The 16,815-nt window shown below is 33.8% G+C and overlaps 1 long non-coding RNA gene across 1 annotated transcript; it reads right to left on the bottom strand.

Moving 5' to 3' along the window:
- On the bottom strand, window positions 1-759 carry LOC141658680 (uncharacterized). The gene is made up of 2 exons (XR_012549345.1): window positions 524-759; window positions 1-225 (listed from the first exon to the last, which is right to left on the bottom strand). It is a non-coding gene; the product is annotated as an uncharacterized LOC141658680 (long non-coding RNA).
- Window positions 760-16,815: the final 16,056 nt, after the last annotated feature.

Genomic DNA, 16,815 nt, shown 5'->3' with positions numbered 1-16,815 from the left:
TTAAGAAAGTTAATGACATACTAATAATTTATTAGCCAAAGTATCATTACAAGTATTTATACACCCACAAAGTATACAACCTTTGTATTCCCCTAATAAGCATTAAAATATTGAAATTTTCCATGTAATGAAAATACACAAAATGTCTCTGTATCATCAGAAGAAAAAACAAAGCAGAGAAACTATGCATCAAACTCCGCTCTTCAAGACTCCCCTAGCATCTCTCTGTAAAATAAGAGGAAAAAACACAATTATCATTACAAAACTATAGATTGTGAAAACAAAAATGGTGAAAGAACATCAAATAGATCTGGGCAATAATAATTCATTAAAATTGAAATTGAAAAGAAAAATAGATCTGGGCAAACAACACAATGACAATGAAATTGTGAATAAAAACACATTATATAAGTTGGTAAGGTCAAAATTAGAAGAAGCAGAGGAGAAGATGAAGTATGCTTCTAAAAATGTAGATCTAGATATTAAAAAACACTTAAAAAAGGTTTAGAAAAGTAGATCTTACCATCTCAATGACAATGAACATCCGGGCCTAACTCCTTTAAAGATTGAGATTGTATGATGAATGATGACAGAGACATGATTGCAGGGGCTTTGAGGTTGAATATCTAAATAATTGTCTTATAGATTTTTAAGGAGGAAGAAGAAATATGAGAAGAGAGTGTTTTTGTTGGTTAATCAAGTGAAGTAAATTGGGGAAGAAGGAGAGGTAGAGAGGCGGATGTAAAGGGATTGAAAAACAGAAAAACAAACCCTAATCCCAACCTTTATACGTCTTGTGATGCACAATTTTTCTCAGAAACATTAGTCGGTCGCTAATCCTTGTGTTTTTAGATGCTAAATTGCAACTCATGTAAATTTGGTTGCAGATGTGCAACTAATATTAAATTGGTTGCTAATTTGCGTCCAATTTTTGCTACTAACTTCAACTCAGTTGCTAATGCGCAACCAATTGTTAGTAGTTGCTAATTAGCAACCAATTTATTGATGGTTGCTAAGGTTGGTCGCAAAGTGGCCTTTTTCTTGTAGTGGTCTCTCAATAAATTTATTGAGAGAAGTTTTTTAGGAGACCTACTCATACTTTTTATGTCGAATGAAGTTAATTTGTAATTGTTCTAACTATTTTAGTGACGAAGTATTTATATTGTACTCCTGAAAGGTTTTAGCTAAATTGTTTTAAAGTGATTTAACCATACTCCAATGCAAAAACAAATGGTTAAGTTATTACGAAAAATTTGAAAGATGTATAAAAATTATTGTAAAGGTGGAACTTATTTCATACCTTTGATTAAAATACCCTTCATAAAAAATAAAATGAGGTGTATTAAAATAGAATGAAAAACTAATCACTCCTTCCCAATTATTTTTAATTACCTTTGATTAGAATACTCTTCATAAAAAATAAAAAAAAGGGTAAATAAATATTGGAATGGAGGGAGTAAGATATTAAGAAAATAACAGATAATTCAGTCTAATGAACTAAATAATTGTTTGTGAGATTATGAAATTATGAGAAAGTTACAACACATGGAAGTTTCATATATGGGGAAAACGAATAAAAACAAAAAAAATGGAGAAATTGAGCATAAACTTAGACAACATTAGTGTGATGGTATTGTTAGAGAGATGATGCATAAGATAAAGTGAAGAAAAAATAGTTAAAAAGATTTAATGTCAAATGCTACATTCCCTATAACGTTACATCCCTACAGCATTACATCATTCATTGTGGGACCTTGGAGCAAAAAAATATAAAAAGTGGGATAAGTAAGCCTCGAACTCCCGCCTCCACTATGGAAAGTATAAGCTAGACCATAATGCCACATATATTGTTATGAATCTTTAGTACACTGTAAAGTATATAATTCTTCATTCAGAAAACAACTCGGGTTATAGCCCGTGTAGCCTAGGCCCAGATTCGCCCCTGCCATCCTTGGTTTTTCCTATTGAAATGGGTTAATGGGCAATCCGCCGAATTACAATGATTCAACCAACATTGGTGTTACATACTCCCTCCATACCAGATCAATGGTAACACTTACCTAATACGGCCGTACTACACCAATGGTAACATTCCTTATTTGGCCCACAACATTACCAAGTTATCGTTATACCTTTTTTATATTTGCACAAAATGTCATTACATACTCCACCTATCAACCCATAATTAAACCCACAATTACATACCCCACCTATTTTTTTTCCCTCTTTACCCTTGTTTTTACCCTCTTTTCTTAAAAACCCCCATTTTTTTACCACGTTACCATTTGTCTGGTATAGAGGGAGTACTACGTATTGAGTAGAAGGTAAGAAACCTCATACAGAGTAATAACACGATACTACAAATTACAAAACTTTAAGTAACAGGACGTTGATTATTTATTTATGCTATCCGGAAATTTCTAAAAACACAGTTTAATAAAGACGCTAAATTACAAAAAGAAATTTTATTTTGAAGCTCAATTGAATCGCACAGAATATACGTGTATTTCCGTTTTTAATTAAGATATGGGTTTGGGAGTGAGTGCACGTTTGATATTGTTTTCGAAAAGAAACTTTAATGATATCACGCGAGTATAATTTCTTATGTTAAACGTTATAGAGGCACATCTTTTGTCGAGATGCCAAATATACATAAATTTGGTGACGAGATGAGTCTGATGGTATTTGGTTTTATGCAGTATTGTTATATGACCTTTAATTTTTATTTTACTTATATATACTTTGATTTTTTTCACGTTTATGCATACATCTCACGTCCCATATTAGAAAATTTACTTTTTAATCATTAGTTTATAATACAATTAATTATAGATTTAGTACCCAGGGTAGCATTGCAAATTTGCAACTCAAAGCAATTATGATCCGGTTAGATATGATTAGATTAGATTTGTCTAGATTGGTTGTGAATTGTGATAGGATTAGACAATTTAAACTGTATCCATCCTTCAAGGGTGGATTAGTTTTTTTCCCTCCTTTTTTATAAAACACGACTTGCTTGGCAAAAAACTATTGCAAACGCGTACGGCTAATCCCAAAAATATGTCTTAGTTAAAAATGGAAATACACAAATAGACAAAAAAAAAATTTTGTCGGGAGGCTCAGTATTGGCATAAATCGCATACGGAAAGCTTTCTTCGAGCTTACATTACCCGTTCCCTACCTTAAAAATCTAAGCGAGTACATACGGTTTAACCGGGTACCCGAAAACCGTATCCGGGTTAAACCGTATCGTATCCGGAACCCAAAAAATGGTGTTTTAAAAACCGTATACCCGAAAACCGTATCGGAACCGTATCGGGTATACGGTTTTGCTCAGCCCTAATGTATGCATCTTGTATCCCATATCGGAAGATTTATTTTTAATCATTAGTTTATAATACATTTGATCACAAACTTAGCACCCATCTACAATAGGTGGGTAGCATTACAACCTTAAGATATTTGTTCATGACTTTCTTAGACAAATTAAAGTCTAGCCATTTGTCAAGGGTGGACTAGTTTTTTTTTTTTTTTTTAAAGAAAAACTCGATTGCCTTTGCATTCTTATTTCAGTCGGGTTTGGACTAGTATTTTTTTTTAAAAAACAACTCGATTGCCTTTGCATTCTCACCAAACTATTGCAAACTATCCCAAAAACATGTATTAGTTAAAAATGGAAATACACAAATATTCTGATATTCCACTACTACAAATACAGGCAACTACAACGGCCCTTTAACAACGCTTATTCACGAAAATCATCAAAAGACGTTGTAGAATGGATGGCGCGAATTTTACCAAACTTAATTACAACGGTTCTGTGTTGTTAACCGTTGTTATTGGTTTTAACAACGGGTCATACTTTCAAAACCGTTGTTAATATAAAAACTAATAACAACGGTTACATTTTAACCGTTTTTAATAATTTGGCGCAAAATTAGTGAAAAGTAATTACAACGGTTTGTTTAGAACCCGTTGTTATTAGGTTGTAACAACGGTTGTATACTGAGTAACCGTTGTTATTAATGTAATGCAAATCTTAAGAACAACAGATTGCTTTATTCTGCTATACGCTACAAAATACAAACACAAGCTAATACTGCTACTATATCATCCTCCATTCCTCCCTGATCGTCTCTTTGTCTTCATCTCCGTCACTGTTGTCACCGTCTTCTCTCCCTCATCGTGTTTATCAATCAGGTATATATGTTTCTTAGCAACGCTTATAGATATAGGATTTTTTGGGTTATTATCTAATTTGTTGATAATTTAGCTTAATTGCTTTCCTGAATTTCGTTTATTTGTTTGCCTATTATTACGAATGTAGAATAATGACTCGAACTTGGATGATTGATGCAAATATGAGTGACCGCAACTATAAGGATGGTTTAGCTGAATTTTATGAAGTCGTTTCGAACAATTTGAAAGGTTCTTCTAGTATTGCATGTCCTTGTGAAAGATGTGGTAATATTAGCTATATGGCTTTTCCGGACGTTAATATACACCTAGAAAAGTGGAGATTTAGTCAATCCTATACACGTTGGATTTTTCATGGGGAACCATTAGAGGAAGAGAATAGCTCTGAAGAAGATGATGTTGAGGTACACGAAAGGCTAACTGATGATCCTGAGTTTGCCGAGTTTTTTGAGTTGGAAGAGTTGGAAGTAGAGAAGTTGAATGTTGGGTCTATAGATAATGATGAGAATGATGATGAGTCGATTGCTTTTGAAGATGTAGGTGATGACACTAGTAATGGGGATGACCTTAACAACATGTATGAGAAGTTGTGTGAGTCTAAAGCACCTCTGTATCCTGGTTGTAAGTTCACAAAAATGTCGGTTGTGGTGAAGTTGTATAATATCAAGGGGAAAAATGGGGTGAGTGACACGTGTTTCACTAGTTTTTTAGCCTTGATAAAGGAGTTCCTTCCTGATGGTAATGTTCTACCTGTTAAGACATATGAGGCAAAAAAACTAATAAGAGGAGTGGGTATGAAATATGACAAAATACATGCATGTCTAAATGATTGCATATTGTATCGGAAATTATATAAAAAGTTAACCAATTGCCCTAAATGTTTGGAGTGGCGTTATAAGGATAAGGAAGGGATCCCGGCTAAGGTGTTGTGGTATTTTCCATTGATACCAAGAGTCATAAGGATTTATGCGAATCCCGATGATTCAAAAATGTTAACTTGGCATGAAACAGGAAGAATAAATGATGGAAAGCTAAGACACTCGGCAGATGGTATGCAATGGAAATCGTTCGACGCCAAGTATCCCGAGTTCGACAATGAACCTAGAAACTTACGTCTAGCGCTGTCCACTGATGGAATGAACCCACACGGAAACATGAGTAGCCAACATAGTACTTGGCCAGTAGTGTTGGCTATTTATAACTTACCTCCATATGTGTGCATGAAAAGAAAGTATTTGATGTTGTCGTTTGTTAATTTCCGGCCCTAAACAACCTGGAAATGATATAGATGTCTATTTGGAACCTCTTCTAGATGATTTGCGAATGTTGTGGGATAGTGGGATAGAAGTATTTGATGCATATAAAAACGAAACTTTCAATTTGATAGCGATGTTATTGTGTACAATATCTGACTATCCGGCTAATGGCGACCTTTCTGGGCACACAGTTTATGGGAAAGAGGCTTGTCCATTGTGTGGGGAGGATATCGAGTCTGAATACTTGAAGTCTTCTCGTAAGTATGTGTATATGGGAAATAGGGGGGTTTTGTATCATGACCATTGTTATCGCAAGATGCAAAAAGCATTCAATGGAAGACAAGAACTTCGTCAACCTCCTAGAATTTTGAGTGGGCATGAAGTTTATCAGAAAGTAAAGCATATTGAGATAGATTATGGGAAGAAGAGTGTCTCTAAATTGTTTACTCGTGGGTATAAGAAAAGATCCATATTTTTTTATAAACTTCCATATTGCCTGACTTGGAGGTCAGGCATTGCCTCAATTTCATGCACATTGAGAAAAATGTCTGTGATAATATTATCAATACCCTTCTGAATGTTCCTGGTAAAACAAAGAATAACGCCACAGCTAGGGAAGATATGAAAATGATGGATATTAGGCTAGAGTTGGCACCACAGAAGAGAGGTAATCGTACATTTTTACCGCCAGCAGCTTATACCCTTTCACGGAATGAGAAAAAAGAGTTATGTGCATGCTTGAATGGAATTAAAGTGCCACATGGTTATTCGTCAAACATCAAAAGCCTAGTGTCGATGCAAGATCTAAAACTCACCGGGTTAAAGTCACATGATTGTCACACTTTGATGCAACAATTACTACCTGTGGCTATTCGTTCCATTTTACCTGAAAAGGTAAGATATGCTATAACTAGATTCTGTCTCTTCTTCCAGTCCATATGCGAGAAAGTCATCGATCCCGATGACGCGGATTCATTGCAGGACCTCGTTGTAACCTCTCTTTGTCAGTTGGAAATGTATTTTCCACCCTCTTTCTTCACTATCATGATTCATCTGACCATTCACTTGGTTAGGGATATTTTGTACCTTGGGCCCGTGTACTTGAGATACCAGTATCCTTTCGAAAGATTGTTGAAAGTCTACAAGGACTATACATCTAATCGGTATTGTCCGGAAGGTTGTATTGCTGAACGCGCTATTTTAGACGAAGCTCTTTCATATTGTTACGCTCATCTCTCCCCTGAGGAGTTGATTGGCGTTCCTAAGAATCGTCATAGTGGCTGGATGACCGGAAAAGGTATTAGGGGCCGGGTTGAAAAAATTGTGACACGTGAAATGTTGCATTTAGCACATACGTATGTGCTAAACAACGAAGATGAGGTGCAACTTTATATTCAACAACACAAAGATGAGCTCAAATACGATCATCCAAACAAGACCGAGAAGTGGATTGCAAACGAGCATACGAAGACGTTTGCAGAGTGGTTTAGGAATATTGTCTTAGAGTGTACGAATCAAACTGGTGATGACATCTCTCCTAGGTTACTACGTCTTGGTTTAGGTCCAAATGCCAGGGTCACCTTTAACAGCAGTTTTGCCATTAATGGATATATTTTTTACACCCGCGAGCAAGATGAATTGAGCACAATGCAAAATAGTGGTGTGAGTTCTGAATTTGAGGCAATGCACTTTGCTACTTCAAAAGATAAAAAGCCTATTTGGGGAAAATGCCTTTATTATGGTGTTATTCAAGAAATATTGGTACTAGATTACATTGATTTCACAATGCCTTTGTTTCGATGTAACTGGGTTGATAACAACCTCCATTGTGTCCGAAAGGATAAGATGGGATTTACGTTGGTCAATCTGGGTAAGGTTGGCAATAATAAGGATGATCCTTTCATAATGTCATCCCAAGCTAAACAAGTGTTCTATGTCACTGATCCTATGGATAAGAAGTGGTCTGTTGTACTGTCTATAAAGAGTAGAAGGAGTAGTCCATCCGATAATGGTGATGATGATCAGGATGTCGTTTTTGAGGGAATGGATCACTCTACCACTGTATCTTATTTCGACAATGTTGACACTGATCATGAGGACACTGAAAGCATCTATATGTGTGATGACCATGGTGAAGGTATTTGGGTTAACGAAGAAACTATGACATCCAAGAAACGTCCCCGATCCTGAGATGGTTCATTAGGACACAGTGATATGGACGACCAACATTTTGAGTCATTTTCAAACCAGTAATTTGATGGTTTAATTTATTTGTGAGTTGTGGGGAGCTAATGGGATGCCTGAATTTATAGCAAGTTTGAGATGTGTTGTATGTCTTTAGCTTTAAAAGGCCAATAGAACCAATAATGGTCATTGTTAAATAAAGATTCACAAATTTGCATGGCATGGTAAATCCTGTAGCTTAGATATGCAGTATGCATGCATGCTGGTGTTGTCTTATTTTCTTGATCTTATTATTAGATGTGGATGCTTTGGTGTTGAAATTCTTTGAATAATGTTGCAAGATATGGTGCTTCAGTCATTTTATTACAGATGTATTGTTACAGTTTGGACCTAATGGAATTACGATAATTTAAAAAAAAAAAAAAAAGGTTCAACAATAACAACGGTTATATTTAAATTACCCGTTGTTAATACTTTCAACAACGGTTATAGTTACATTACCCGTTGTTATTACTATCAACAACGGTTATAGTTACATTACCCGTTGTTATTTATTTTTTTAGACATATTTCATTTTGGCGCAAATTTGGTGAAAATATATTACAACGAGTATATTTTAACCGTTGTAATAAAGTTTTGACAACGGTTGACTTTTATTGACCCGTTGTTATTAACATATAACAACGGTTTTGTTTTGAGGACCCGTTGTCAATAGTTTGTCTTAATAAAAAACTAATTTACAAACACATACAAAGATACCACACAAACACACGAACACCCGTTCAACCGTTGGTATCCTGAGTTTATTATTCTCTCTTCCTCGCTTTCTACATTCTCGTTGCCGGCCGTCGCCCAGTTTCCGACGCCCAGATTCCGTTGCCTTCCCTTATCATCCTGCTCGTTCTCTTTATCATCATCAGATATGTCCACTTTAATTTTGTGTTTCGTCATTAGGGTTTTAAGACGTTCATCTTTTTTTCTTTTTCATGCATCTGTTTGTTTTTCGTCTTCTTTGTTATCTTTATCATCCCGCATCATCTACTTCACTCCTCTTATTAGGGTTTAGGATTTTAGAAGCTCAATCTGTTGTTTTAAATTTTCATTCCTATTAGGGTTTAGGGTTTTAGATAATACTCTGCATGTACGTTGTTAAGTTGTTCATTTCCTATTTCATTCATATTTGGGTTTTAGGATTATCATGGGTGAAAAACGGAAAAGAAGTCAAAAGAATAATAAGCCTGGGGATAATAAGCCTGGTGAGAGGGGTGCTACAAAGTGCCAGAAAGCCCTTGCAGCTATAGCCGCTAAAGAGCCGATGAAAATAATATGGAGCTCGAAGGGTTTCCTTACTGGTCCAAATGCGGGTTATTTATCCAGTTGGATTGGATGTTGCACAAGACAGTTTGTGCCTATCCATTTAGATGACATTAGAAATTTGAATCCAAAATTGGTGGAGTTATACTTGGCTCGTGTAAAGGAAGCCTTTGATATTGCCGATGAATGCCATGATAAGTATTTAATGCATAAGGCAGGGGATGCCCTAAGGCAGTGGAAGTGTGATGTTGCTAGGGATTGGTTGTATGTGGACAAGGCAACGGGGGAGATGCGTAAGAATCCACCGGGAGACAATAAGTGTCCCACCATCAGTCAGGAACAATGGGATCTTTTCAAAGAGATGAGAACTACTGAGAAGTTTCAGGTTAAATATCCTCGCCTTTTAACGATTTACCTATCATTTTTTTAATTAATGAGTTCTTTATATAATCTTTTTATTATCTCATCTACTTGCGCTTTTATATAATTATTTGAAGGCCGTTAGCAGAAGAAATCGTGCTAACATTTCATGCAAGAAAGGAAAATGGTATGCTCCCTTTATTTATATTTTGTCTGTATTTCTAAAAAGCATGGAAATTTTGTGTAGGGGACAAAAAAAACTGATAAGCCTAAGTCGCCAGTCATACCTGCTACTACTACCTCATCATTGAAAGAGCAGGTTGATGAGGTATTTAGTTAAGTACGCTTTTATTTTTATTACTCCAACTAGCTAGCTAGGATATGTTACCTTTGGATTTTTTATTATTTTAATTATCTACATGTGTAGGCTGGTAGTAGTAGTACAAAATCAAAGAATCATTATTTCCCCGAACTGAAAGAAGTTAGGAGTTTAAACTCCACAAAATATTCTGGGAAGGATTACATGCAAAAAGTAAGAACGGTGACGATGAGGAAACTGCATGAGGAGGCTTGCGATCGCATAGGCAACGAGCAATTGATAATTATTCCGCTCGAGGAGGATATTCTAGGGGTTGAGCGCGAAGCACTTATGTCATGGGATATGCTAGCCATTTGGGCTGGCCTAGACCAGATTGATGTCCAACACCTATTTGTTTGGATGAAGTAAGTTTCTTAATAAATAATTTCATATTCTAATATTCTGACTACTAGATAGTGTTTTAAATACCGGAATTATAATACTGTAATAATGTAGGATATTGAAATTGAGAGTGATCCCCGAGAAGAAGATTCCATCTGATCAATACGGATTCCTGTGCCCCTATATTTTATCTTTATTTATTCCAGATTACTCGTCAAGATCGGGTAGATTATATTGCTCAAAGAATTGGCGACAACCAAGAAGATGATTTTTGCCCCTTATAATGAAAAAGGGTAATAAACAAATTAATATTACGTTTCCCCCTACAATTGCATTTTCATAACTAATATATGTACTTGTTAATAATGATGACGTCTCTTGATGTAGGACTCATTGGGTGCTAGCAGCCATCATGCCGACGAAGAAGAAAGTATTTTGGTTGGACTCTATACATCATCCACCAAGCGAGATTTTTAAGCGCTTGATTATTAAGTAAGTTTATAATACTGATTTATTTATAATAACATTAACTTTCAATTTTTATTTATAGCAAAAAGCTCATTTTTGCCACAAAAATATGAGTTTCTGCCTCCTTTTTTTTTTATAAAAAAAGGGTTTTTGAGAAGAAAAGAGCTAACGAGGATCAACCCACGAAAGATTCTGATGATGGCCCTACTTTTATTACGATAACAGGGGTACGTGCTCAAATACAATACCTTAAGTGTAAAAATCTGTGTTTAATACTAATACAATACCTAAAGTTCAAGATTCTGATGTGAGCCTTCTCTCGTCTGTTTGTTTTTATGTAATAATAGGTCCCTCGCCAGCCGGATAGCATACAATGTGGATACTACTTTTGTCGGTTCATGTTGGAGATTATTAGGCGAAGATTTATCCTTATTCCAGAAAAGGTTAGTAATTTAATAATGTGTTTATTACTTTTTTTAAATTAGAGCTGATGTTGTCTTGCTTGCTGCTATACCATGATGTTGCTATGCAGTATTTGATGTTGTTACAATAATGTCTTGTCTTTGTTTTTTCCGCAGTATGTAATCAACCCGTCACAAGAGATTCAGCAGTACAAAAATTTAGATATAGACAAGGTAAGGGACATGTTGGGCAAAAACGTCTTAGAACATAGAAATGCATGATACTCAGAGCTTAGATCAGCTTATTAGTAATTTTTTTGTTGAAGTTAGGGAATGATTAGTTCATGTAAATTTAACTTCTTGTATATATATATATATATATATATATATATATATATATATATATATATATATATATATATATATATATATATATATATATATATATATATATATGATGTCTTGTTGTGGTTGAATTGAATCTATTGAGTTCGATGAACCCAAATTGTGATTTATCTTTGTCTTGATATATGGTGTCATTGATATATGCAGGTTTTTGAATGGCATGAAACAAATTTAATTTTTAAAAACATTAGGAGTTTGTAATAAAAACGGTTACTAAAAAAAACCGTTGTGAATACCTTTCACAACGGTTAATAAAAAAAACCGTTGTGAATACCTTTCACAAATACCGCGCATAATATTCAACAACAGGTTTAAACGAAGAACCGTTGTTAAAAGTCTTCACAATTTTGGAGGGAAAGTTACAACAACGGGTTTTAAACAAAGAACCGCTGTTACTACAAATTTCAACAACGTGTATGTAGCATATACCCGTTGTTAAAAGTCTTCACAATTTTGGAGGGAAAGTTACAACAACGGTTATACATATGACAACCGTTGTTATATTATTCCCACCAAATTTTTGAAACACTTTCCACAACGGCTTACACGCAACAACAACGGTTTTTAACCGTGGTGAATACTTTCGACAACGATTTAAGTAAATAACCTAACCGTTGTAAATACCTTTTACAACGGCCACTTTAACAACGTCCGCTTTTTGTTTTTACAACGGTTTTTACCCGTTGTTATAGCCTGTATCTGTAGTAGTGTTCCAATTGATCGACGTCGACATCAAAGAGAATAACTTACTGTTTTGCGGGTAATTCCATTCTCTTACGTGACTATGGAGCAAGTTATCGTTCTTTAAAAAAAGAAATTTAAAAAACTAGTTCACCCCTTAGACTTTTTACCTAAGAAATTACTGTCTTTTTGAATTGTAATGCTACCCATTTATTATAGATGAGTAATCACTTAATAATTAACTGCACTATAAACGAATTATTACGAGTAAATCTTCTAATATGGGACGTATGTAAGTTGTAAAATCATGAAAAAAAATTAAATTATACTCCATATATAAGTAAAATAGAAATTAAAGGACATGTAACAATGTTGCATAAAATCAAACACCAGAGTTACTTATGGTTTCGAATTGGTTGTTTAAAATCAATTAAGGAGCGTGTTAATAAATAAGTTGTATTCCATACTATATATTCTTTGACATGTAGACATGTAATTCAAGATACAACAATTGACTCTATCGCCTCCATTTTTGCCGTTGGTACATTTACTGTTGGTATTTGATGACTCTGAAGTCTGAATGATCTACTCGTGTTTAAGAAATCGATTATGTAACCGGATGACTATGAGGAAAGCATGCAATTAAAAGTAAAATACAAGTGTTATTTACTTATCAAATTTTGTACTCCGTGATAGTTACAGAAGAGTATAAATTTGCTTAGTTTTAATTTTGATTTTACTTATTGTTGGAAGTAATGCAAAGCTTGTAATGTTGTCTAAATACATTACATTATAGAGAAGCCTTCCATTTTCCTCGTAAGAGAATCTCTACACTTTCTTCACTACTTGCATGATTATAGCCACGAACTCCATGTTTTTTGGCCCATGTTCATGGTGGTGGTTAGGCCACTAACTTTGTGGTTATGGTGCTAATTAACCACTATAAATAGAGAAGTGTAGTCATTTGAGAAATATACATCTTCCATATATCTCTACTACTTCTCTATGATAATTTTGAGCATACCATATGAGTTCCAACTCCTAACGGTTGAGTACACAACTTTTAGGAGTGTTGTGTGACCTTGGGGGACGACACCTATATCGATTTGTACCGTAGTCGGGGTGATTTCGTTTCTCATTCAGTGGCCTCCATACCACGACACAACAACAAATATTCTCTAATTTTATCTTCGCCCCTATAGTGATACTATATTTCCAACAATTGGGAAACGAAATTTTATCGCTATTATTGTTGTTGTGTTCATTATTTTTGTCATTGGAATTATTTCTACTGGCCAAAAATATTGTTCTTCGGGTATAAGAATCAGGCCGCGGAGGGTGAGACAACAGTTTGGTATTTTGGCCATAACTCGGTCTCTAAAGTTTGTTTGAGGCGTGTAAGATGGTGTTGGAAAGCTAAGAAGAAGAGCTACAACTTTGTAGTTGAAGCCGTGAGCAGATTAGGTCATCTACCATCCTTAAAATGGACAACAATGTCATGGTAGTATGCTGAAAGTTTTTATGAAGACTTGTAAAAGAATGGTATTATCTATAATTTTATTGCTCAATTCCATTCTTGTGGTTAAGGTATGTTCTCGAGATTTTCCTTTAAAATATATTTATGATGATAAATATGAAGGTTTGGTCAAATTATATATGCCTTAATCGTTCGTATGTTTAAGCTACTACTTTATTTGGTATGATATGTCTATAATCTTGGCAAAATTGCTCTTTTAGTAATTGATTTCTAGATTATGTGAATGAAATTGTTCCAATATTTTGAATGACAAAGTAGCAAGAATTATTGAGTGACCAAGATATTGTTATGTGTATAATATGTTTATCAAGCAAAATATTTCACACATTTGGATTGATTTTTTAGTTTTGATTATGAGATGAACTAAAATTGATATTTGAGTTATGAACCATATGTGGGGCTAAATATTTTGTTTTAAAGTGATATAGTATCTTAGATATGTGTGACAAAAATTGGAAATGATTATTTGTCAAAGTTTCATAAAAGTAGATTATGGAGAACATAATTTGACAATGATTATGTGATATCTAAAACTTGAGATGATGAATGAATGAATAATGTGTTGAACGATTATGTTTGTCACTAATTTGTGGCGTGACAACATGTGGGGGAAGATGTTCAACTTATTTGATAAATTTATTCATCAAGTTTAAAGTTGATATCTTATAATTTGTAAAGAGTATGTATATCTTTGATTGTGGGGGTGTAGAGAAAAAGATAATCGCATGTTTTATACGTGACTAATTGAACCAAAATTAGAAGTATTAATTTGTTGGATAATGACTATGTCAATAAACAATGGTTGCGTAAGGTTCAATTATTTATGTTTCATTTTGCTTACACCACACTATATAAGATTATGATGATTGATTTTATGTTGGTAAGAAGTCAAATTCTTTTTGTAAAATATTGTTGATTTGTAAAGAGTAAATATAAGTGAAACAATCATCGAGATTTGTTGTTTTCTAATATAAGAATGATGATGTATATAATATGATTTTGGGTGCAAAATCACAAACACTACGTGTATGCTTTATTCTATGTCAATTTATTAGAAAGAGAAAATAATAAAGAAGATTATTTGTTCTTTTAAACGACATGAGAGTACGAGCTCTATATTTAATTAGAACAATGATGCTAATGAGTTATAAGAGAACATGTTTTGACTATTATGAGAAGTCTAATATGTATAATTATAGTTGCTTCAATGTAGCTTATGTACATTTTATTTGTGTTTTCATACCAAAGTTATCATTCACATTTGGTGAAGTGTCTAAGGTGTAATATTAAGAATTGCATTATGTTGGATATCTAGAAAGATATTGGATCGACCAAATGGTAATGACGATCGACAAGGATGAAGCAATTGAAGATTTGAAGCTTCGTTTGCATAAGGATCGACTTCAAATGAGTATATCTTGAGTTCTAGAGCTCGTATCGATGCAAGGCCAAGTGAGGGTGAAAGTTTATGTTTTTAGCTGTCCAACGATAGGTCACACACCTCATTTGGCCAAGAAACAAGAGAGATATAGGCTTTTGAAAAAGTGCAGTCCAGGGGCAAAGTCGCACGGTGCGACTTTTCCTTTCCCAAAGTCACACCGTGCTACTTTTTCTGGGTTACTCAATTTTGCTATGGGTTTTCTTCTATCGTAAGGCCCATTAATTCCTCTTATGTTAGGACTATATATAGATGAATACCATTAAGTTTTCATCATCTTCTAGAATGGATAGCTAATCTTTCCTCTTAATCCAATCCTAAAGGTGTAATTTTTTGGTTGTAAGACACTTTAATCTTTCCTTAATTGTTATTATTATTGTTAATCTCTTGTGTTTAATGTTGGATCTTGGAATTATTGTTTGATTAAAGTGATTAAGTGATTTCTTTGTTGCTTTATCTTATCAATTTCCTTAATCCATTGTTGTTATAGTTGTTAAGTGTGATTTCTTTGCAATTCTATTAATAGCAACAACTTGTGTTTAAATTAGTGAGTGTGATTTCCTCCTAACTTGATTTAGAAAAAAGGGGTTAACTTATAATTAGGCATTTAATTGTTTTCATTGTGTCTAATTACCATTATTGAATCTCTAATGCTATTATCTTCTTGTTAATTAAACCAATGTATGTGATTTCAACTTGAATTATGCTAATGAGTTGGGTTGATGATTGATTAAGTGTGATTCCTTGTCATTAACCATTATTAAGGATATTTAGGAGAATAACCTCCACAATAAGATAAACAAATAAGCGGTACGAACGAAGTAATAATTTGTATTGTGATACTACCGATAAGGTTTCTAGTATGCGCGCGAGTTCAATTTATACACTTTTTATCCATCATTACTGTGTTCGATTTCAATTTATACACTTTTTATCCATCATTATTGTGATACTACCGATAAGGTTTAGAGCAATAACACTAGTGATTCTTAGTCTTGGGGTGATCACTAAGAACCCAAAATAAAAAGTTCTTTTATTGCAAGTAAAAGGTTATTCTTAATGAACTTCGGTGTTCATACATTGGAATTTGAGAACCAATAAGCATATTATGAAAAATGTGAAAGACCGGTTACATAAGAATAACTTAATATAAAGTTTTTCTATTGTTATTGCTCTGAAGATAAGAAAAAAAAAAAGGTTATAAAATATTGGTAGAGCTTTTTTCACAATTAATGTGGGACAAAAACAAAAGGTGGGGTTTGTTAGAAATAATATCTCATTATACTCAACATATTCATATATGTTAAAATTTATTTAGTCATAAAATAAATTGTTGATCTTATGCATGCAAACTAAATAAGAAGAGATAAGAAAATCGATTTCTCACCATCTAAATTTCGGTCATTTATGGGCACCAACAAGATCTCCTTCTTGTTAGTTCTTGAGCTTTCCAATAATGGATGAACATTCATGACTTCAAAATAAAGCCCTCCAATAAGTAGCACCCAAGACTATCCCAAAATCCCACAAACTAACATGTACTATATATTTGTAATGTGGTTTACCTTAAAATCGATTACTAATACTCATATACTACTACTAGTATTATTAGTGATTGATTTGTACAAATTAGATTCATAAAAATGCTTTTTATGAAGAACAAGAGAGAGAAGGTAGTTTTTATAAAACATGAGAGAATGATAAATTTTTTTTAGAGAAAAATCTCTAATTATCCCACCCACAAAACCGGTGGGTATAGGGTTTTTTAGACTCCTTTTTATTTTTCCTTTTTGTCTTCACAAGACAAAAATGTGTAAGTCTTTTGCATAGTCATGTCACTATCAATTGTCATAGACAAATGAACAAGACAAATG

Source organism: Silene latifolia, chromosome 6 (assembly GCF_048544455.1).
Source record: "Silene latifolia isolate original U9 population chromosome 6, ASM4854445v1, whole genome shotgun sequence".
Taxonomy (NCBI): Eukaryota; Viridiplantae; Streptophyta; class Magnoliopsida; order Caryophyllales; family Caryophyllaceae; genus Silene; species Silene latifolia.
Note: the sequence above shows the minus strand (reverse complement) of the source record. Positions and strands in the feature narration are given on the sequence as shown.